Below are 23104 nucleotides of genomic sequence, written 5' to 3'. Positions count from 1 at the left end.
ATTCTTTACTTCAACACAAATCCTAATTTAGAGGTCAAGCACAGAGAAGAAAAATTACAAACATTGAAAAGAGAAGAAAAACTGCAGTCAGCTTTGCACCGACCAGAAACAACTGAGCTGAAAAAAAAAAGGCTGTGGATTAAAGAGCTTCATTGAGAGACACGCTTACATTTTGTCTGAGGGTGATCTGCGCAAACCAAAGAGGCTGTAACAATCTGCAGAGAGACGTGCCCTAGAAAACAGACCCAAGTCACTGTGCCCATCACTAATAGACTGGATAAAGAAAATGTGGCACATGTACACCAGGGAATACTATGCAGCCATACAAAAGGATGAGTTCATGTCCTTTGCAGGGACATGGATGAAGCTGGACACCATCATTCTCAGCAAACTAACACAGGAACAGAAAACCAAACACCACATGTTCTCACTCATAACTGGGAGTTGAACAATGAGAACACATGGACACAGGGAGGGGAACATTGCACACTGGGACCTGTCAGAAGTTGGGGGACTAGGGGAGGGATAGCATTAGGAGAAATACCTAATGTAGATGACGGGTTGATGAGTGCAGCAAACCACCATGGCATGTGTATACCTATTTTGTAACAAACCTGCACGTTTTGCACATGTATCCCAGAACTTAAAGTATAATAGAAGAAAGAAAAAATAGACCCAAATTGAAGTGCCCTAAATCATTCCTGTGTTCCACTAAAGTATCTATATATTAAAAAATAAAACTGTTTTTTTTTTTTGAGACAGGGTCTTGCTCTGTCACCCAGGCTGGGGTGCAGTGGTGAGGTCTCGGCTCACTGCAACCTCCACCTCCCGGGTTCAAACGATTCTTCTGCCTCAGCCGCCCGAGTAGCTGGGATTACAGGCGCGCACCATTAAGATGCCCGGCTAATTTTTGTTTTTAGTAGAGATGGGGTTTCGCCATGTTGGCCAGGCTGGTCTTGAACTCCTGACCTCAGGTGATCCCAAACTGCTGGGATTACAGGCATAAGCCACCACATCTGGCCAAAAAACAAAACATTTTAAAAGAGATAAATTACAGTAAATATGTACAACATATATTAACAACAGAACTAATTTCCTGATAAATTAAAATGTCATGAAAGTCAGTAAGAAAAAGAAAACAGTTATTTAATTATAAAACTGGTCAGAAGAAAAAACCAGGCAAGACATATAAAAGTAGTATAAGGGGGCTGGGCGCAGTGGCTCACACCTATAATCCCAGCACTTTGGGAAGCCAAGGTGGGCAGATCATTTGAGGTCAGGTGTTCAAAACTATATTGGCCAACATGGTGAAACCCCGTCTCTACTATAAAAAAATACAAAAATTAGCCAGGCATGGTGGTGCACGCCCATAATCCAGGCTACTGGGGAGGCTAGGCAGGAGAATCACTTGAGGTGGAGGTTGCAGTCAGAAGAGATTGCACCACTGAACTCCAGCCTGGCTAACAGAGCGAGCCTCCGTCTCAAAAAAAAAAAAAAAAAAAAAAAGGTAGTATAAAGATGGGCACAGTGGCTCATGCCTGATTCCCAGCACTTTGGGAAGCTGAGGCAGGAGGATCACTTGAGCCCAAGAGTTCAAGACCAGCCTGGTGTTCTCTCAAACAAACAAACAAACGAACACACGCTTAGCTGGGCATGGTGGCTCACACCTGTAGTCCTAGCTACTCAGGAGGCTGAAGTGGGAGGGTAGCTTGAGCCCAGGAGTTCAAGGCTGTAGTGGGCTATGATCATGCCATTGCACTCTAGCCTGGGCAACAGAGTGAGACCCTGTTTCAAAAAAAAAAAAGTGGTAGTATATGATAAGATGATTCCCATTCAGAAAGTGAGATCATTCAGTAGTTGTGTATGAGAAGATGGTAATCCTCATTCATAAATTGAGATCCATTCATTTAAACATTCATTAAGCTTATTGAAGTGAGCCATTTGGCAAAGTCAGAATCCCACTGTGTGACCATGTTAAACAGGTTGTGGGACAATGGGCAATTATTCTATTGATATTACCATGCGGGAATGGAAATTGAAACAGTTTTGGAGAATCAGCTTTGGAGACAAGTTGGTTATCTTGTATCCAGGGATTTCATTCCTAATAGAAGCTGGAGCTACCCTTGCAAAGAGACTTGTTATTAAAAATGATGGTTAGGCCGGGCGCGGTGGCCAGCACCTGTAGTCCCAGCTACTTGGAGAGGCTGAGGCAGAATGGCGTGAACCCGGGAGGCGGAGCTTGCAGTGAGCCGAGATCGCGCCACTGCACTCCAGCCTGGGCGACAGAGCGAGACTCCGTCTCAAAAAAATAAAAATAAAAATAAAAAATAAATAAAAATGATGGTACATTCACATAATAATACAATATATTGTCACCAAAAACTAATTAGGCAAGTATGTATATAATATATATGTAACACTTGTGAGAGTACAGATATGTGAGATATTCAAGATATTGTTTAACTTAAAAAGTAACTGTCAGAGTGTGTATAGAGTAGTTCATTCGTGATAAATTTTATATTGTTATATATACTTTCTACGTACAGAAAATAACTGGAAGTCCATGCAAGAAACTGTTTCCTCTGAGAACTAGAATAAGAGTAAAAAGGGACATTTATTTTTCACTTAATCCTCCTCTATGCTGTTCCAAAAATATTTCTTACCAGCATACGAAACCCTCAGAAGAAAAACATTTTTTGGAAATATTTGATGTACTTAAGATAATTTTAGGAAGGCATCCTTAAATATTACTATCTTCCAGTTTTATAATTTTTGTCTGAAGTCAAACTTTGAGAAAATAAAATACATTAATGTTGAAGTTGGTTGTCTCTACTTAGACATACAGAGGCATATGAACTGGTTAATTTACGTAAGTGATGAAAGTAATAAATTTGATAATATTTAGATAAAAACTTTTTTCTCTTAAAGAAAAATATATTTTGCTATGACAAAATATTTAACAATAAACTTTTATTTCTTTTTTTTCTTTTTATTATTATTATTATAGTTTAAGTTTTAGGGTACATGTGCACAATGTGCAGGTTTGTTACATATGTATACATGTGCCATGTTGGTGTGCTGCACCCATTAACTCGTCATTTAGCATTAGGTATATCTCCTAATGCTGTCCCTCCCCCCTCCCCCCACCCCACAACAGTACCCGGAGTGTGATGTTCCCCTTCCTGTGTCCATGTGTTCTCATTGTTCAATTCCCACCTATGAGTGAGAACATGCAGTGTTTGGTTTTTTGTCCTTGTGATAGTTTGCTGAGAATGATGGTTTCCAGTTTCAAACCATAAAAACCCTAGAAGAAAACCTAGGCAATACCATTCAGGACATAGGCATGGGCAAAGACTTCATGTCTAAAACACCAAAAGCAACGGCAACAAAAGCCAAAATAGACAAATGGGATCTAATTAAACTAAAGAGCTTCTGCACAGCAAAAGAAACTACCATCAGAATGAACAGGCAACCTACAAAATGGGAGAAAATTTTCGCAACCTACTCGTCTGACAAAGGGCTAATATCCAGAATCTACAATGAACCCAAACAAATTTACAAAGAAAAAACAAACAACCCCATCAAAAAGTGGGCGAAGGACATGAACAGACACTTCTCAAAAGAAGACATTTATGCAGCCAAAAAACACATGAAAAAATGCTCATCATCACTGGCCATCAGAGAAATGCAAATCAAAACCACAATGAGATACCATCTCACACCAGTTAGAATGGCCATCATTAAAAAGTCAGGAAACAACAGGTGCCGGAGAGGATGTGGAGAAATAGGAACACTTTTACACTGTTGGTGGGACTGTAAACTAGTTCAACCATTGTGGAAGTCAGTGTGGCGATTCCTCAGGGATCTAGAACTAGAAATACCATTTGACCCAGCCATCCCATTACTGGGTATATACCCAAAGTATTATAAATCATGCTGCTATAAAGACACATGCACACGTATGTTTATTGTAGCAGTATTCACAATAGCAAAGACTTGGAACCAACCCAAATGTCCAACAACAATAGACTGGATTAAGAAAATGTGGCACATATACACCATGGAATACTATGCAGCCATAAAAAATGATGAGTTCATGTCATTTGTAGGGACATGGATGAAACTGGAAATAAACTTTTATTTCTAATAATCTTCTATGAATCTGCAGCCATTGCAAGCCTGTTTTTGTTTTTATGGTAATAATATCCAAACAAACAAACCAAAAAATATAGAGCAGGGCCAGGATTTGAAACTTAGCATGCTAATGATGAATGTCTATTAAACTATAAAATCCCAGTAGAAAAATGATAGTATATTAAAAATCGCACTATATAAATAAAAACTTGTATTTATTATTTAAATTATTATTTTACTTTAAAAGGGAAAAGATGTTAAACCTATTGATTTGATAACGGTACCGGACTCTTGCTTTCTTCTGTTCCAGATAAGTAATTTTAGAAACCCCTTTTATAAGTGACATTATTTCTTCATTACTTTAGAAATCTTGGCAAGAAGAGTTTTTGTTTTGTTTTTCTTTTATTTCTTCTACTTTTTTGCAAACCACCTTCATTGTGACTAGGTGTGACAGGAATCAAAGAGGAGCCGTGCTGAATAAAACTCCTGGCATGGGCCTCTGGTTTTGCAAAAACCACAATAAATAATAATCCTACTTCTCTCTGGTAGCACTTGCCATATGATGAAATATACTACATTATTACAAACAGCAGAAACTCTAAGTTTCTGCATTTGGTGAATAATGAAATTGACAAAAGAGAAATTTATTAAGAAATACAAAATAATTGACATTTAAAACATATTTTTATTTAATTCACATATATTTATTATTACCCTCACCAGTTTTTTTTTTTTTTTTTTTTTTTTTTTTTTTTTTGAGGTGGAGTCTCGCTCTATCCCCCCGGGCTGGAGTGCAGTAGCACGATCTTGGCTCACTGCAAGCTCCGCCTCCCGGGTTCCCGCCATTCTCCTGCCTCAGCCTCCCAAGTAGCTGGGACTACAGGCACCTGCCACCACGCCCAGCTAATTTTTTGTAGTTTTAGTAGAGACGGGGTTTCACCATGTTCGCCAAGATGGTCTCTATCTCCTGACCTCGTGATCCACCCGCCTCGGCCTCCCAAAGTGCTGGGATTACAGGCATGAACCACTGAGCTCGGCCCTCACCAGTCTTAATAATTATCATTATTCCCCAAAATGAGTAAGTTGAGGCTTTGAGCATGTCCGATGTTACACAACTAACAAATAGCAGGACTGAGTCTGTCTGACCCGAAGCCATCTTAATCATGGGGCCACATTCATGAGACGAAGCCTTGGTCTACAAACCTGTAAAATTCTACCTTAGTTAATAGGAAAACAAGAACTCCAAAATGCTCATATATATTCTGATTATATGCCAATTAAATTTACTTTTTTTTCTTAAAGAGCTTTTCCCTTTATCTATTGGGTGATCAATTTTTATCTCCCATGTCCCATATTGGTATGTTATTTACTATGCCTTATACTTTTTGCAGAATAAATGATGCTTAAATGTCCAAATTTTGGTATGTTTTGCATATAATAATGCACATTTAAGTATAAATTAGAGAAAAATAGGCCAGGTGCGGTGACTCACGCCTGTAATCCCAGCACTTTGGGAGGCCAAGGCGGGCGGATCACGAGGTCAGGAGATCGAGACCATCCTGGCTAACACGGTGAAACCCCGTCTTTACTAAAAATACAAAAAATTAGCCGGGCATAGTGGCGGGCGCCTGTAGTCCCAGCTACTTGGGAGGCTGAGGCAGGAGAATGGCATGAACCTGGGAGGCGGAGCTTGCAGTGAGCTGAGATAGCTCCACTGCAGTCCAGCCTGGGCGAAAGAGCAAGACTCCGTCTCTAAAAAAAAAAAAAAATTAGAGAAAAATGCTTTAATCATATTTATAACTAAACCAAACTTTTAATTAATTACATTTAAGTTTCCAGTAAATTTTATTACTTAAAAAGTCCATATAATTCTGGACTAATTATGCTAGCTGATTACCAAAATCCACACTGCTATTAACATGCCTGTGTTAATGATATTTTTTTAAAAGTTCATTAGCATGGACTATTACATAACATTCTTCTTGAAATAACCCATTGTTGCTTCTTCCTTTAAGGAAATTGGATACATTCATTGCAACAAAATGATACAGTTGATACCAAACCGTGTGGAATATGTACAAAAGTGAAAGGCATATTTAAGTGTGATTTTCCTAAAAAGTAGACATCTAAGTCTGTATCAATAAAATGAATATTTCAAAGACTTACTTATTTGCTTCCAGGCATCAGAATTAATTACCACAGCCCATTTTAAGAAGAGTAAGAGTTAACACCTTTCTTGATGTATAAAAGCAATTCAGTGTGAATAAAGTACCCAGTATATACAGAACATTGACACTTGAGCTAGACCAGCATGATTTCCAAATGATCATTTTTATTAGATAACTGAAGTATTATTAAAGAGAATGTTCCAGTCTTTGAAGTGTAAGTGTCTGCCAAACCAGAACCCTGCCCCTTTAATCTGCATTTAATTATATTTTCTTAATGGCCCCTTGGTCTGCTCTTTCTTATACTTAAATAATTTTATTAGTTGTAATGCATTATGAATCTAAGCATAAATCTGGATGTGAAAGTATCACTAAGAGATATTTCAGCTTAATTCTTTTCCAGGTCGACTCAACATAATTTTAGCAGTTGGGTTTGTTTTGAAAATACGTCCCGAATACATTTTCGTAACTCCCGGAGTTGCATATTTGTCTTTATTTTCTACTCCTACTTTATTAAGCACACCTTTAGATAAAAAATCATGGCCATTTTTTCTTTAGCATCCTCACAGTCGCCCCGTATTCCACTACAGAGGGCCTCTCTATTGCTGTCTAATGAGTATAATTTATCACACTCTATATTTGGTTTTGACTTTGGAAATTTCTGCACGGTGAAAGTTCTTGTATTTGGGTTTGCTTATTTGAAATCATCAAATATTCACTTAAAAGAATAAAAGTCAAAGTATGTTTTATGAGTATTCAGAATGATGGAATATACTTGATAATTTGGACTAATCTTATGGAGTAAATTTGTCTTTGGCATAATGATCTCAAGATTTTCCTTTACACTTAGTGCTGTCTTAAAAAAAAAACACTCCATAGCAAAACAATTTGAGATTAATCAAAATGAATATTAATTGGCCTAAACTTATTAAACTGAACATTTTACTGTTAAGTAAATTATACCTCAATGTTAAATTCATCCATTTATCCACCCATCCATCCACCCATCCCAAGTCTTCTTCACTGGAGACCAGTCTTTGATCACAAGCTATCTGGGAATTCCACTCAAACCTGCCTCTGCATGTTGGACACAGTGTACGCTACTGGTGGCAAGTTACTAGCATCTGAGGGGTCTGCTGTTGGCTGTGTAAGTTTTATTCTACTCAAGGGAAACCCCTCTTTCCTCTTGGCCACACACGTCCCCAAGTAAAGGCAACCTGCATCTGAAGTCAGGTTGGGTGTAGTTCAAGGAAGGGGAGAATCTTTTATTGGCTGCATTTTCATAGACTTTGTTCTCTTCTTCAAGGGCCTCTACGAAAATTCATATGTGAGAATTGTACCTTAAAATCTGGGACTGAGTAACACCACCTTATAAACCAGTTGACCTCAACGGTATGTTTCTTATTTTCTGTCTTTCCTAGTTAAAATTGTCCTTTTTTAGAGAAACAATATACCTTCTTAATTTCTAGCTTCATGCTAGATTTCTCTATCTGTCTTACTGAGCATGGGGTATGTAAGAGCATTTAATGATCAAAAGTATAAGTTAAATAAAAGATAATGCAATTTTTCAGATGAGAAAACTAAAAGTCAAGTACTTGAAGTGCATATACATAACTAGAGTAGCATTTAGAGAGAAAAAATATTAATTGACCTGATATTATAAATACATTTCTATATTTTTCAAAGTGTGCACACACCACACTTATGCACATAAAATTTAACCAACATTTGCATAGGTGCCAAATACTGTTTTACACGCCTCATAAATATTAACTCATTGAATCCTCATGATAAACTAGAACACAGATACTATTATTAGGCAGCTTTACAGATGGAAGTATGAAGAGGTTTGCCTATGGTTATAAAAACAGTAAGTGATTTGAACCACTATGTCATACTGAGTATCATGGTCTAGAAAAAGGAAGCTTACAACATAGGCCAGATAAATATTATCATCTCCATTGGGGAAATGCAGAAATCCAGGCAGGGAGCATTTAAATGTTTGGCTCAAAGGTACTTGAATAGATCAGAACTATTCCAGGAACCCATAATGAAGGTTAGTTCTGATTCCTGTCCAATTTTTTTCCCATCATGTTATATTGCCAAAGTTTCTGCAGTTTCGATAATCACACCAAGCAAATATGAGTTTGTTAAATTATTTCTCCAAGATATAATTTATTGATATTAAATTTTAGCATTAGAATAAATGTTTATGAAAACACAATGAGGATGCAAAATAAAAAAACTTAATTTAGTACATAAATGATATGAACAAAATGCATGAAGTACCAAGCTTCAAATGCAGTATTTCAGATCAATAGTTTATACCATTTTAATTCAACAAATGTCTATTGAATGCTTAATATACTCATGGACTACAGAATAAAACTAAAAAACAGAGGAGATATAATCCCTGACTTCAAGTTACGAATCATCAGCCAAGCACATAGGATTCTATCATTTTCTTTTTAATCTTAGGAAGGAAAATAAAATGATTTTGAAGACACTCAGGAACAGGTATGGTTTAATATAGGGCTTGGATTATTTTTTCCTTTCCTAGTTGTACCATATAAATAACAATGAAATTGAAGTAAGAAAATATGGTATTGAATCACAGCAATATATGATCTTAATCAAATCCTGTAATCTCTTTTATATTCAGATCATCCATTGTTAAAATATGATTCATAATGCTTACCTCAAAAGTTAGGAAAATAAAATACTATATAAAGGATTGTGTAAACCATAGAATGCTGTAAAAACTGAATTAGATCATCTAAGTGAAATTAATATTTACATTTAAAGCATAGAGACCTACTTGTGTCAATTACACCTTACTATTACCTGAGGAAAATGCAAAGGAAGATTCATTGCCGCGTACCTGTGGAGAGCCACAGGCTATGCCAGAGACCGTAAATACATAATCTCAGTTACTCTTCATCATGCCTCTACAAGTGGTCATGGCATAATATGAGGAAGCCGAGTGTCAACGTGACTCTATGACATCTCTGAGGTCATAGCATTAGAACGTAGCAGAACTTAGGTCTCATTTCAAACTTAGGTCTTTCTAGCTTGAAAAGCTCTTTTCATACCTTCATGCCATCTCAGCAATTTGTGTTGGCTGAATTTCTTAAGATGTGTTAATATTTTTAAGTGTGATAAAATATACCTATATAAAAGTTATATAAGTTATCTGAGTCAGGAGTTTGAGAACAGCCTGAGCAAAATGATGAAACCTCGCCTCTCCTAAAAATACAAAAATTAGCCGGATGTGGTGGCAGGCGCCTGTAGTCCCAGCTACTTGGGAGGCTGAGGCAGGAGAATCACTTGCACCCGGGATGCAGAGGTTGTAGTGAGGTGAGATCACACCACTGCACTCCAGTCTAGGCAACAGAGTGAGACTCTGTCACGCACACACAAAAAAGTTATAAGCTAGTCACAGTGCCTCATGCCTGTAATCCCAGCACTTTGGAGGCCAAGGCGGGTGGATCATGAAGTCAGGAGTTCAAGATCAGCCTGGCCAACATGGTGAAACCCCATCTCTAACTGAAAATACAAAAATTAGCCAGGCGTGATGGCCCATAATTCCACAGGTGGTAGCCCGTAATCCCAGCTACTCGGGAAGCTGAGGCAAGAGAATCTCTTGACTCAGGAGGTGGGGGTTGCAGTGAGCCAAGATGGCACCACTTCACTCTAGCCTAGGTGACAGAGATCCCATCTCAAAAAAAAAAAAAAAGTTATATAAATTATCATCCTAACCATTCCTAAAAGTACAGTTCAGTGAACCACATTACATTGTTGTGCAACCATCATCAATATCCATCTCCAGAACCCTTTCAATCTTGTAAAACTGAAACTCTAACCATCAAACAAGAACTCACCATTGCCTCTCCACCAGCTGCTGACAACCCTCATTCTATTTTCTGTCTCTATGAATGTGACTACTCTAAGCACACTGTGTAAGTCTGATGATTAGTGAAACACCAGGAGTTCAGTCTAGGTTCTTCTACTGGCTGCACAGAAAGCCAAGAACTGAGACGAGGAGTATCGCCAAGGAAGAAGGCTTTAATCAGGTGCTGCAGCTGAGGAGATGGGAACTCGGTCTCAAATCCATCTCTCTGACCAACTAAAACTAGGAGTTTACGTAGCAGGGAAGGAATGTAACAATGTGTAAGGAAACAGGAACTAGTGAGGGGCAAGGAAGCCATCATGATGAATGAGGGGTCTGGCATCTCATTGTCTGGATGTGGTAACTGGGTGAGTTTCAGTTCTTTAATACTTTTTTTTTGAGAGGCCTGAAGGTCATTTCCTGAAGGAACTCAGAAAAAAACAAATATAAGTTTCAAACTTTAATACCATAGGAGTCCATTTCTACGTTCATCAAAAAATTTTTTAAAAAATGGGACTATTGGCTCTGTTTCAGAATCATACAGTATTTATCCTTTTATGACTGGCTTATTTCACTTAACATAATGACCTACAGTTGTAGCATGTGTCAGAATTTCCTTCCATTTTAAGGCTGAAAAACATTTTATTGTTAAGTAAATGTCATATTTTGTTTATTCTGCCAGCAACGAACACTTGGCTTACTTCCACCTTTTGACTATTGTTAGTAACGCTGCTTATGAACATAGGTGCAAAAATATCTGTACAAGTGCTTCATTTTAATTATTTTTGATATATACCCAGAAGTGAAATCACTGCATCATATGGTAATTCTATTTTTAATTTTTTGAGTAACCACTATACTGTTTTCCATAGTGGCTGCACCATTTTATCTCCCACCAAAAATGCAAGAGTTTTCCAGTTTATCCACATCGTTGCCAACGCTTGTTATTTTCTGATTTTTTTTAATAGTATCAATCCTAATGGGTATAAAGTTGTATCTCAGTGTTTTGCAAGTCAGAGTTTTGACTCCATTTCTCTAACAATTAGTGATATTGAGCATCTCTTCATGTGCTTATTAGCTATGTGTGTATCTTTGTTGTAGAAATGCCTATTCAAGGCTTTTGTCAATGGTTTAATTGGGGTGTGTGTGTGTGTGTGTGTGTGTGAGTTGTAAGAGTTCTTTATATATTCTGAATAATAACTCTAATCAGTTATATTATTTGCAAATGTTTCCCATTTTATGGGTTGCCTTTTCACTCTGTTGATTATAGCCTGTTCTGCACAGAAATTTTTAAATTTGGTGTGTCCAATTTACTTATTTTTCTTGTTATCTATGCTTTTATTGTCATATCCAAATAATCATTGCCAAATCCAGTGTCATGAAGCTTTCCCCTTATACTTTTGTTTAAGAGTTTTATAGTTTTATCTCTTATGGGTTAGGTCTTTGATCCATTTTTAGTTAATTTTTTGTATATGGTCTATGGTAATGGTCCAACCTAACTCTTTTGCATGTGGTTATCTCATTTTCTCAGGACCATTGGTTGAAAAGACTGCCCTTTCCCTATTGAATGTTCTTGGCACCCTTGTTGAAATCATTTGGCCATGTATGTGAAGGTTTATGTCTAGGCTCTCTATTCCATTTCATTGGTCTATATTCCTGTCTTTATGACAATAACCACTGTTTTGATTACTGTGGCTTCGCAGTGAGTTTTTAAATCATTAAGCACGAGACCTTTAACTTTGTTTTTCTATTTCAAGATTATTTTGGCTATTATAGATTCCTTTAATTTTGATTTAAATTTAACATTGAATTTTTCCATGTCTGCAAAAAAGGTTGAGATTTTGATATAGATTGCATTGAATCTGTAGATCATTTTGGGGAACACTAATATCTTAACAATATAAGTCTTCTAATTCATGAATATTGATGTCTTTCCACTTACATATATATTTCTTTTATGGTTTTCAGTGTACAAGTCTTTTGCCTCAGTGGTTACATTTGTTCTTAAGTATTTTATTCTTTTTAATGCTATTGTAAATTGAATTGTTTTCTTAATTTCCTTTGGGTTGCTCATCATTAATACATAGAAATGCAATTGATTTTTTGTGTTGATTTTGAATTCTGCAACTTTGCTGAATTCATTTTTATGTAATAGTTATGGTTTTCTACACATAAGATTATGTGATCTTGAACAGAGATAAATTTACTTCTTCCTTTCTCATGTGGATGACTTTTATTTCTTTTTCTTACCTAATTACTTCAGGTAGGACTTCTAATACTAAGTAGAACAGAAATGGTGAAAGAGGGCATTCTTCCTTGTCTTGCTCTGCTTGATCTTAGAGGGAGACCATTCAGTCTTTAATCATTGAGTACGATGTTAGTTGTGGGGTGTTTATATTTGGCCTTTACTATATTGACAAAGTTTCCTTCTATTACGTTTGTTGAGTGTTTTGTAATAAGAGCATCCTGTCAAATTTTTTCTTTCTGCATCAGTTGAGATAATCACATAGTTTTTGTCCTTCATTCTGTGAATGTAAGACATTACTTTGATTTTCATATATTGAACCATTCTTGCATTCCAGAACTAAAGCCCACTTTGTCATGATGTAAGATCCTTTTAATGTCTTGTGAATTCAGATTGCTAGTACTTTACTGAGGATTTCTGCATCAGTATTCATCAGGGATATTGATCTGTACTTTCTTTTCTTATAGTGTATTTGTCTGATTTTGGTATCAGGGTAAATCTGGTCTCGTAGATTGAGTTTGGCAGTACTCCCTCCACTTTACTTTTTATTAAGAGTTTGAGAAGGATTTGTTTTAATTGTTCTTTAAATGTTTGCTAGAATTATCCAGTGAAGCCATCTAGCCCTTAGCTTTTCTTTGCTGGGAGGTTATTACAGAGTTAATCTCCTTACTGTAAGTCTGTTCAGATATTCTGTTTCTTCATGATTCAATCTTGGCCATTTGTGTGTTTCTAGGAATTTGTCCATCTCACCTAAGATGTTCAGTTTGTTGGTATACAATTGCTCATAGTACTCTTTTATAATCCTTTTTATTTCTGCAAAATGGGTAGTAATGTCTCTCCTTTCACTTCTGATTTTCAGTTTTTTGTCTTCTTTCTTCCTTAATCATTCTAGCAAAAGATTTCTCAATTTTGTTAACCTTTTTGAAGAACCATTCTTTGTGTAAAAAGTTTAGTATTTATATTAACTTTACTATTTTGTTTTTATTCAAATTTATTAACTTGAAAATACATTTGTATATTAAAATTACAAGATATGGCCGGGTGCAGTGGCCTATGCCTGTAATCCCAGCACTTTGGGAGGCTGAGGCAGGCAGATTGTCTGAGGTCCGGAGTTCAAGACCAGCCTGGCCAATGTGGCAAAACCCTGTCTCTATCAAAAATAAAAAATAAAAAAAAAATTAAAAAATTAAAAAAAGCTGGATATGGTGGCTCATGCCTGTAGTCCCAGCTACTCGGGAGACTGAGGTAGAAGAATCGCTTGAACCTGGGAGGCAGAGGTTGCAGTGAGCCGAGATTGCACCACTGTACTCCAGCCTGGGTGACAGAGTGAGACTCCGTCTCAAAAAATATGTGTGTGTGTATATATATAATAGAACTAATCATACATTTAGTAAATGGCACACCCAGGATTAAATATAAGCTTTCCTGACAAGTGCCATGATCTGTTCACCCAATATATGGTATTGTGTCTGGAATTTATTCCTTCAAGTGGGTTCTTGGTCTCACTCACTTCAAGAATGAAGCCATGGACTCTTACGGCAAGGGTTACAGCTCATGAAGGTAGTGCAGACCCAAAGAGTGAGCAGCAGCAAGATTACGAAGAGTGAAAGGAGAAAGCTTCTGCAGCAGAAAAGGACCCAAGCCCGTTGCCACTTAATTTATTCCCTTATTTGCCCCACCCACATCCTGCTGATTGGTCCATTTTACAGAGCACTGATTGGTTCATTTTACAGAGTGCTGATTGGTCCATTTTACAGAGTGCTGATTGGTCCATTTTTACAAAGTGCTGATTGGTGCGTTTATAATCCTCTAGCTAGTCAGAAAGGTTCTCCAAGTCGCCACACGACCCAGAAGCCCAGCTGGCTTCACCTCTCAGTATCTAGTTTTCTAACTCTGCTTTTAAAACCTTAAATATCATATTCAATATAACTCATGGTATGGTAAAGATGAGGTTGTTTAAAAAGTAAAATCATCACTCAGTGAACATGCTTACTTTTAACACATAACTGAGACAACAGAGAATTATGAAACTACCCTGATATGTAGATCCCAGGGAAGAGGAGGGACCAACAAGTTATAAAGCAGGTCAGTAAAAATGTTGTTCCTAAAGACAGACTAAGTCTATACTAATATGTACATAGGGGGATGGGAGAGGTTGATAGGACTGTGTTTTCCTCTGCCATTTTGGGGCTCCATCCCCAGTACCACTTTTCTTAGCAATAGTGGACTTATTCCTGTGAAATGTCAATTTGTTCTACAGAGCAATTTCTCTCCAAAACTTTATAGACAACATTTTCCAGGATAAAATGAATAGTTATAGAATAAGTATTATAAGGCCAAATCTGTAAAACGCCTTTTAAAAATCAGGCAAGCCTCCATCTATATGTGTATGTGCCAGACCTGTCATTTCTATCAGTATCTGTCAAAGGATTCCCAGACTATTAGCATAGTTGGCATTCGTTTAATTAACACTGGAGCTTGTAAATCAAAGTGAAGACTTAAATGTATCCTGTGAGACTCATGTTTCTCACTGCTAAGAATAATTGCACTTTCTAAAGAACTGGCAACTAAGAGTACAAATTTGGATAACTTCACAATAGTTGCTATGCCTATTAATTATCTTCTTTTAAAAAATACATAAAATATTTTATTATCTACAATTAGTTGACACAAATTTTATAGAATTAGGAATATTGATCTTTTTGTCTTAAATTTTACGTATTTGGTTTATATTCATATTACCCAGCAATTATATTTAAAAGCAGAACTTAATCCTCACTCATAAAATCATATAATCATTTAGTTAGGAGGAAGACTAGTGGTTTCCTTGTTCTGCTTTGGAGAGATCTACCCACTGTTTTAATATAATCTTATTTAAAAGGCTCTTCAGTAACCAAAAATTTGCAGCCTCTTGCTTTTTTTTTTTTTTCCCAGTGCTAAGTCATTTTAAGGTCAGTTTTGTACCTTTATCAGATGGGCATTCTTTCTTTCTATTATTTAATAACATATTCTCTAGTTTTTTTGTTTTTGTTTTTTGAGATGAAATCTCGCTCTGTCACCTAGGATGGAGTTGGAGTGCAGTGGTGCGATCTCTGGTCACTGCAAGCTCCGCCTCCGGGCTTCAAGCAATTCTCCTGCCTCAGCCTCCCAAGTAGCTGGGACTACAGGCGCCTGCCACCACGCCCGGCTAATTTTTTGTATTTTTAGTAGACATAGGGTTTCACTATGTTGGCCAGGCTGGTCTCGATCTCATGACCTCATGATCCGCCCACCTCGGTTTCCCAAAGTCCTGGGATTACAGGCGTGAGCCACCGCGCCCGGCCCATGTTCTCTAGTTTGTGGAGATTTCATACATTTATCAGCGTATCCAGTTTCGAAGTCTTTGTGCTGCTCTGTGCCAGCAGGGGGCGCCAGTGAACCTGATCCAGGGGCATCATTCAATCCCAGAGCCTGGTATGCAACACAGGGCTGGAACGTGTGAGGGAAACCAACTTGCTCAAAGATCACCATCCCTTAGATCTGTTCTTTCTTTGGGTTCAGTGGGGCAAGTCACGGGATCACCATTCTCCCAACCATCAAGCTTGGGTTCAGCATCCTCTTATCTCTTTTGGACTCATGTGTCATCGGCTCTGATTTACCGGATATTGCCTTCCTCCTAGCTGTTCACATTGCCATTGTCTTCACCAGCCCCTGCTTGGCACATGGCAGTAAACACTAAACACATCTCCTTTCTTCAGCTTATGTCTCTAATCGAGTCTTCACGCTTCTTAGTGTGGATTCTTCCTTACTCTCTATTTTTGCCTTTATTGGTTGATTGATCTTACTGTTCTTTGCGAACCACAATATGTTTACATGTGAAAATTAATTACCAACTTGAAAATTAAGAGTTTTGCATGAAATTCTAGATTTTTAGGTTCTTAAAATGTAACCAAGTACCTCATTTTTCTTTTTCTTTTTCTTTTTTTTTTTAAGGTGGAGTTTTGCTCTTATTGCCCAGGCTGGAGCGCAGTGGCACAGTCTCAGCTCACTGCAACCTCCACCTCCCAGGTTCAAGCGATTCTCCTGCCTCAGCCTCCCGAGTAGTTGGGATTACAGGCACCTGCCACCACACCCAGCTAATTTTTGTATTTTTAGTAGAGACGGGGTTTCACCATGTTGGCCAGGCTGCTCTCGAACTCCTGACCTCATGATCCGCCTGCCTTGGCCTCCCAAAGTGCTGGGATTACAGGCGTGAACCACCACCCCCGGCCCCAAGTGCCCATTTTTCTACGGGTGGTTTAATTATATTTTTCCCTCTCTCTCTGTTTTCTCCTTTTCCTGGCTCTCTGCTTTCTACTTAGCTCTGCTGAAATGCAAATATAATCTCGCACCTCTCCCTCACAGGACTTCCCTACACGGCAAGTTCCTGTAACTTTGTGCTCCAAGACAGATCTCTCCCCCAGAGCTGACGGTGGATTTACAGACCAAAGCATGTCCCCATGGAACTCACCGCCAGGGGCGTGCCTCGGAACTGCCATCCTCCAGGGGTGACCTAGGAACTCACACCCACCAGGACAGCACGTCGAAAGCATGCCCACTTGGCTACTTTTACAACTTAACTCTGCACAGGAAGGTGCCAACTCAACTGCCTGGTAGGTAACTGACCAGAGAAGCAGTGGGACCCCTGCCCTTGCTCATTTCCTCCCTTACCTTATGAAAATGCCCACTTTTTGCAACAGGGGAGAAGCAGCACATTCAAAGGCGGGATGCCTTGTGTCCCTTTCCTCAAGCTAGCTTTGGAATAAATTCACTTATTTTGGATCAGATTTCCCTCTTGGTAATTGGACTGTATGTGCAGTGAGCAAGTAACCTGCATTTCAGTTACAAATTACAGAAGACCTGGCCACTCAGAGTAGATGGCCTCATCTAGTTTCAGATCAGAGACAGCAATGAAAGTTGCTGCTTTTTTAAAAAACAAACAAACAACAAAAAAAAAACCTGGCTTCTCTTGAGACTAGGAGAATCAGGCATTCTACCCCTTTTCGGCATGACTTAAACTTACTACCAGTGTAAAGCCTTAACTCGTTCTCAGATACAAACAAGCTCTTAAGAGCAAAGGCTGCCTGAGCAGCTTATTGCACGGAGGAAGCAGAAGAGAAAAGATTATGTGAATATCATGCAAGTTGTAATGAAGAATAAAAACAGGAAAGTATTAATCGAAGATGTGATTTTCCCTATGTAATCAAGAATTTAGTTATTCTTACTCCATGAGGCAGGTAAGTACAGAGGAAGGTAACAGTGGCCAGAACATTCCCTTTAGTAAACATCTCCTCAGGGATCTGTGGAGTCAGGAATCTCAGCTCCTGTGACGAATCAAAGGCCATTAATTACCATGGTGTCTGAAGTTGTCAATAGCCCACCCCTTTAATTCTCATATAATCATTTCAATTATTGTGCTCATTGTATGTAGTTATTGCTTGTCTCCTCCCACAGAATGTAAGACCCATGACAGAAGAGATCATATCCATCTTTTTATAAAAATCCTTGACCTATAATACTTATTCAAAAATGGTTATGGAATTGATGAATTCTACAACCTGAAAAAAAAGTTAATACTCTGTCTTCCGAAAAACAAAAACAATACAAAACAAGTGCATTATCTTCAATGGCCTGCAGTATAGTAATATTAAAAACTGTAGCCTTATTTTCAAGGTCTTGAGGACCTGAATGATCTGTTCCAAATCTAGTATCCTATGTTTCTTTCCAAATCCTTCTGTCTAGACATCCTGTGCTCCAGCCACAGAAAGTACTTTCATTCCCTCGGCTTATTCTTTTTTTTTTTTCTTTTGAGAGGGAGTCTCTCTCTGTCGCCCAGGCTGGAGTGCCGTGGTGCGATCTCGGCTCACTGCAACCTCCGCCTCCCGGGTTCAAGCGATTCTCTTGCCTCAGCCTCCCAAGTAGCTGGGACTATAAGCGCGCGCCACCACGACTGGCTAATTTTTTGTATTTTTAGTAGAGACGGGGTTTCACCGTGTAAGCCAGGATGGTCTTGAACTACTGACCTCGTGATCCACCTGTCTTGGCTTCCCAAAGTGCTGGGATTACAGGCGTGAGCCACCGTGCCCGGCCCAGGTTATTCTTTTAAACTGTTCAGACCATCTCACATTGCATGCTTTGCTCATGCACTGTTTTGCTCAATCCTTACCTTTTCTCTTCCACATCATCTTGCAAGAACCACCCTGGTATGTTGTCACTGACGTTTCCACCATTCCCCTTAGAATGAACCTCTCTCCTCTGATTTCCTGTGGTATATCACAACATGCGTTTTAATCTTTCCCACACTTACTGCGTTTTATTACTCTCTCCTCCATCTAACTGGAAACTCATTGCGAAGAGAGAGATTTGGATATCCACCTTCCTGTTGACTTGCCCAGATGTCTATCATGGTGCCTTCCGTATCCCAGGAGGATGATGAACATTGGCAGGCATGCCCAGCTGAAAGCTGATGCAGTGAGAACATTGGCAGGCATGCCTAGCTGAAAGCTGATGCACCGAGGCCTGCTCCCTGCTAAGGCTGTAATTCTTCACTCCACGAATCTTCATTCTGGTCTTCCAAGTATTCAAGGTAAACAGTCAGTTGTAGGCAATAATGTTATGTGACTTCTTCTGTAATTCCTTCTTCTTTTGTATCTACTTTTGCCTGGGTGGGTGTGGGAGAACTGTGTGTGAGAAACTCAGGTCCTGATGTCATGGTCCGCTCTTCCTTTTCAACATTCATAGACCCCAGGTCCCAGTGCCCACAGAGTCTCTTTCTTTTATCTACTAATTATTAACTGGGGATGCAAAGCAGAATCTCCAGCTTGAGACACCCAGATAGGTGTCTCCTGTCAGAGCTCCATTTCAATGGTACATGTTATGGTTTGAATGTGTCTCCAAAAGTTTCTGTGCTGAACACAGGAGTAAATTCATTATGGGGTGAGTGGGTTTGTTATAAAATTGAGTTCAGCTTTCTCTTGCTGTCTCTCTTATGTGCTGTCTTGCACTGCCACCTGGCACCGTGGAAGGATGCAGTGAGAAGCCCCTCACCAGATGCTGGCCCCTAAATCCTGACCTTCTCAGCCTTCAGAACTGCGAGGAAGCAAATTTCTGTTTATTATAAATTACCCAGTCTGTGGTATTCTGATATAGCAGCGCGAAACAAAGACAGCACTCCTCTGAGCGTCCACACTCTCCTCCCTGAATCCTGATGAGCATATTGTCTGTCCTCCCTCAGGCACAAGTGAAGCAGCCTACACTGCCACACAATGGCTCCTGGCCCTTTGGCATTAGGGAGGGAGACATGGAGCAGGGAGCCCCTGAGTGTGCTGCTTCACAATCCCCCGGTGCCGGGAAGCGCTGACAAGTAAGATCAGAGGGACAAATGAGAACATGGGGACAAGTTGTGAGATGAGGGGCCTGTGGCTCTGGAATTGTATTTCTGGGAAACTGCAAGTAAGCTGTGTGTGTGTGTGTGTGTGCGTGTGTGTCTGTGTGTGGGTGTGTCTGTGTGTGTGTGTCTGTGTGTGTGTCTGTGTGTGTCTGTGTCTATGTGTGTGTCTGTGTGTGTGTCTGTGTCTGTGTCTGTGTGTGTCTGTGTGTCTGTGTGTGTCTGTGTCTGTGTGTGGGTGTGTCTATGTGTCTGTGTGTGGGTGTGTGTCTGTGTGTGTCTCTGTGTGTGTCTGTGTGTCTGTGTGTCTGTGTCTGTCTTTCTGTGTGTGTCTGTGTGTCTGTGTGTCTGTGTGTGTCTGTGTCTGTGTCTATGTGTGTGTCTGTGTGTGTGTCTGTGTCTGTGTGTGTCTGTGTGTGTCTGTGTCTGTGTGTGTGTCTGTGTCTGTGTGTGTGTCTTATGTGTCTGTGTGTGTGTCTGTGTCTGTGTGTGCATGTATTTGAAAGAAAATAAAAATAGAGAAATTCAATCATACTAGTATCGCCAACTGCTTCTGAGTCTGTGACTAGACCAATGATAATAAATGATAACTACCATGCATTTATTTATTCAAGAAACATTTACTGAATACCTGCCCTCATTCAAGTAAAAGGCTTAATGGTAGGAAAGTCATATATTAAATAAATTCAATTTTTGTTATAAAGAAATACAAGACTGCCATTAGAGAATACACAGGGGACCTGATATGTCTGCTCTGTGAGGGAAGGTTCTCCCTAAATGGAAAGTTTAAGATGAAACCTGAGGGATAAGTAGCTGTTATGAGAGGGAGGATTAGAGGAACATTACAGTGTAGGGGAAATCTTTGTATCAAGAGACATTTTGAGGCTGGGCAAGGTGGCGCACACCTGTAATCCCAGCACTTTGGGAGGCTGAGGCGGGTGGATCACCTAAGGTCAGGAGTTCACAACCAGCCTGACTAACATGGTGAAACCCCATCTCCACTAAATACAAAAAAATTAGCTGGGCGTGGTGGCACATGCCTGTAATCTGAGCTACTTGGGAGGCTGAGACAGGAGAATCCCTTGTACCTGGGAGGCAGAGATTGCAGTGAGCCGAGATGGCGCCATTGCACTCCAGCATGGGCAACAAGAGCAAAACTCCCTCTCAAAAAAAAAAAAAAGAAAAAAAAAAGAAACATTTTGATCAACCAATAGAATTTTATTGTGGTTGGAGCAGAAAATAAGAAGAGTGATAGGGCTAATGCGGTGGGTAGGACTGGAGCATGGAAGCTGTTCTGGAATGGACTTGGTCTGTATCCTCAAGGAGATGGGGGCCAATAGAGATGCTTGGCAGGGAAATGACAGGTGCAGGCTTGCGTTTTTAAAGCTAAATCACTAGCAAGGCAAGAGAGGCAAGAGGACAAAACTAAAATTATGTTTCAGAAGTTGAATAGCAACATCATGGCAGAGTCTGTGTGAACTGCAATGCCATTCATGCCTATTTGCTTTATCATATTGTAAGTTATGTGTGTCCTTATATATATCAGATTAACAGTATGCTTGCTTGCTTGGCTGCAGTGCTAACCTCTGAAAATGTGTACTCAGCCTGCATCCATAATATGGTAATGGCAAGGTAGAACTAGGTATAGGTGAAATGTTTTCTGAATTTTCCTCTTGTTTCCTCTCAAGATTGTGATCCAGCTTCCCTTATCTAATTTATTTGCTCCACTCATTCATATGGATGAGAAATCTTTATTTATTTTTTGAGCTTATACATGACTGATTATTTGTAGGCTTAAGGAACCTGTCCCAGAAAGTCTTCTGCTCAGTGTAAGGGTCAGATAACAGCTATGAAAACGTTACTGACTGCAAAAAAAGTACATGTTTCCTGCCCAAGAGAAAGAGCGTAGTGGCCCCAATTCAATCTCCTAATATAGCTATTAGAAAAAGAAGAATGAGTTTTCTGCTCAGAAAATATTCTTTCTTCTCAATAGCTCACTCCACGGGTAACTGTCCACTTTGTACAGCAAAAGTTAGTTCTGTCCAAGTATTTCAATTTGGCAGAACAGACTTTAAGGCCAAAATAATTTAGTAAAAAATTCACTAATCTTCCATTTAATGGCAGGGAATATTGAAGATCAATTGATAAAAAGAAACATTATAAACGTTAGGTAACAACTATCAGGAATTGAACTGTGAGATTTGTTAAGGGAATTCACATATGCCTTATTTCTTCTTATAAACTGAAATTCAACCACATCTCAGACTTAGAAAAATAGAATTTTAAAGATTACAAGATTTATAATAAATAGAAATTTCAGAATAGGAAATACAGAGTCTTGAGATTGAAACAAATGACCACTAGTCCAACACCATCTGAAATTTCAATCTTCTCACAGGCATTCTAATCAGTTGGTAGTTTTTCCTGTGTTTAAGGATTTGAAGTGTCAGAGGTCTCAATAATTTCAGAGAAGGACTTCTAGAGAGAGCTGCTCTCTCTTCAGTTACCCCGAGATCAAGCGAATCAAGTCTACTTCCTCTGGACCTAACAGTCTCGCAGCACACCCCCAGCTCTCCACCTGGGCCACACTGGACGTGGTAGTTACTTCTCATTCCATCGTAGCTGTGCTCCTGCGCGTGAAAACTTCATCTGCTCCCTGCAGCTTCCTTGATTTTGCCAGGCCTGACTTTTAACGTTCACTGTATAAGCAATTAGCAGGATTTGAAAGGTCAATGGAAAGCAGACCTTCAAGAGCATTCTCTGAATACCAGCACCCCGTGAGGCGGTTTTAAAATGTGCAGCATTGCCCTAGAGACACTCTGACCCCAGTCAATTATTAGGGGGATTATGAGAGTCCAAACAGCATTTATCAAACTGACAGAAAAAAACAAAATCCCCAACTAGTACACACCTTTTAAAACAAGTTATTTTAGTAGAAGAAGTTTTGCTTTTGAAAATGTGGATGAAACTACAGGTTCATTTCTTTGCTTAGTCAGAATATGGAATAATAATGAAGGGGCCACTTTTTACAGAAGCTTTCCAATAGCCTCACTTCCTACTGCTCCTCCTTTTCACCCTGAGTCCTAAACTAACTCCAAAGATAAATTCCCAGCCCTGGGCAAACAGTCTCCCAGAGGGTAGCACCCTTACAAGAAGACAGAACATATCACAGGTGCTTCCTCATAGCGTGGCCCTCGGGGACACCTGATGTGTGCCCTTAGTGTTGATTAAAAATTCCCCTTCCATCCTATAGCACCCTTAGCCTT

At 39.1% G+C, this 23104-nt stretch overlaps 1 long non-coding RNA gene across 2 annotated transcripts in view; it reads right to left on the bottom strand.

Annotated features, from left to right (window-relative positions):
• Positions 1–18825, bottom strand: part of LOC134736542 (uncharacterized) — an 81607-nt gene extending 62782 nt beyond the window's left edge. Inside the window, exons 1-2 of one of the 2 annotated variants that reach the window (XR_010120638.1) lie at positions 18759–18825; positions 17677–17775 (exon numbers count right to left, since the gene is read on the bottom strand). This is a non-coding gene — a long non-coding RNA (uncharacterized lncRNA). Of the gene's footprint in view, positions 1–17676; positions 17776–18617; positions 18655–18758 lie in introns of those variants that run through there. The other variant, XR_010120639.1, reaches the window with a different exon arrangement.
• Positions 18826–23104: the final 4279 nt, after the last annotated feature.

Source organism: Symphalangus syndactylus, chromosome 4 (genome assembly GCF_028878055.3).
Source record: "Symphalangus syndactylus isolate Jambi chromosome 4, NHGRI_mSymSyn1-v2.1_pri, whole genome shotgun sequence".
NCBI classification, from domain to species: Eukaryota; Metazoa; Chordata; class Mammalia; order Primates; family Hylobatidae; genus Symphalangus; species Symphalangus syndactylus.
This window is presented reverse-complemented; position numbering and strand designations above follow the sequence as displayed.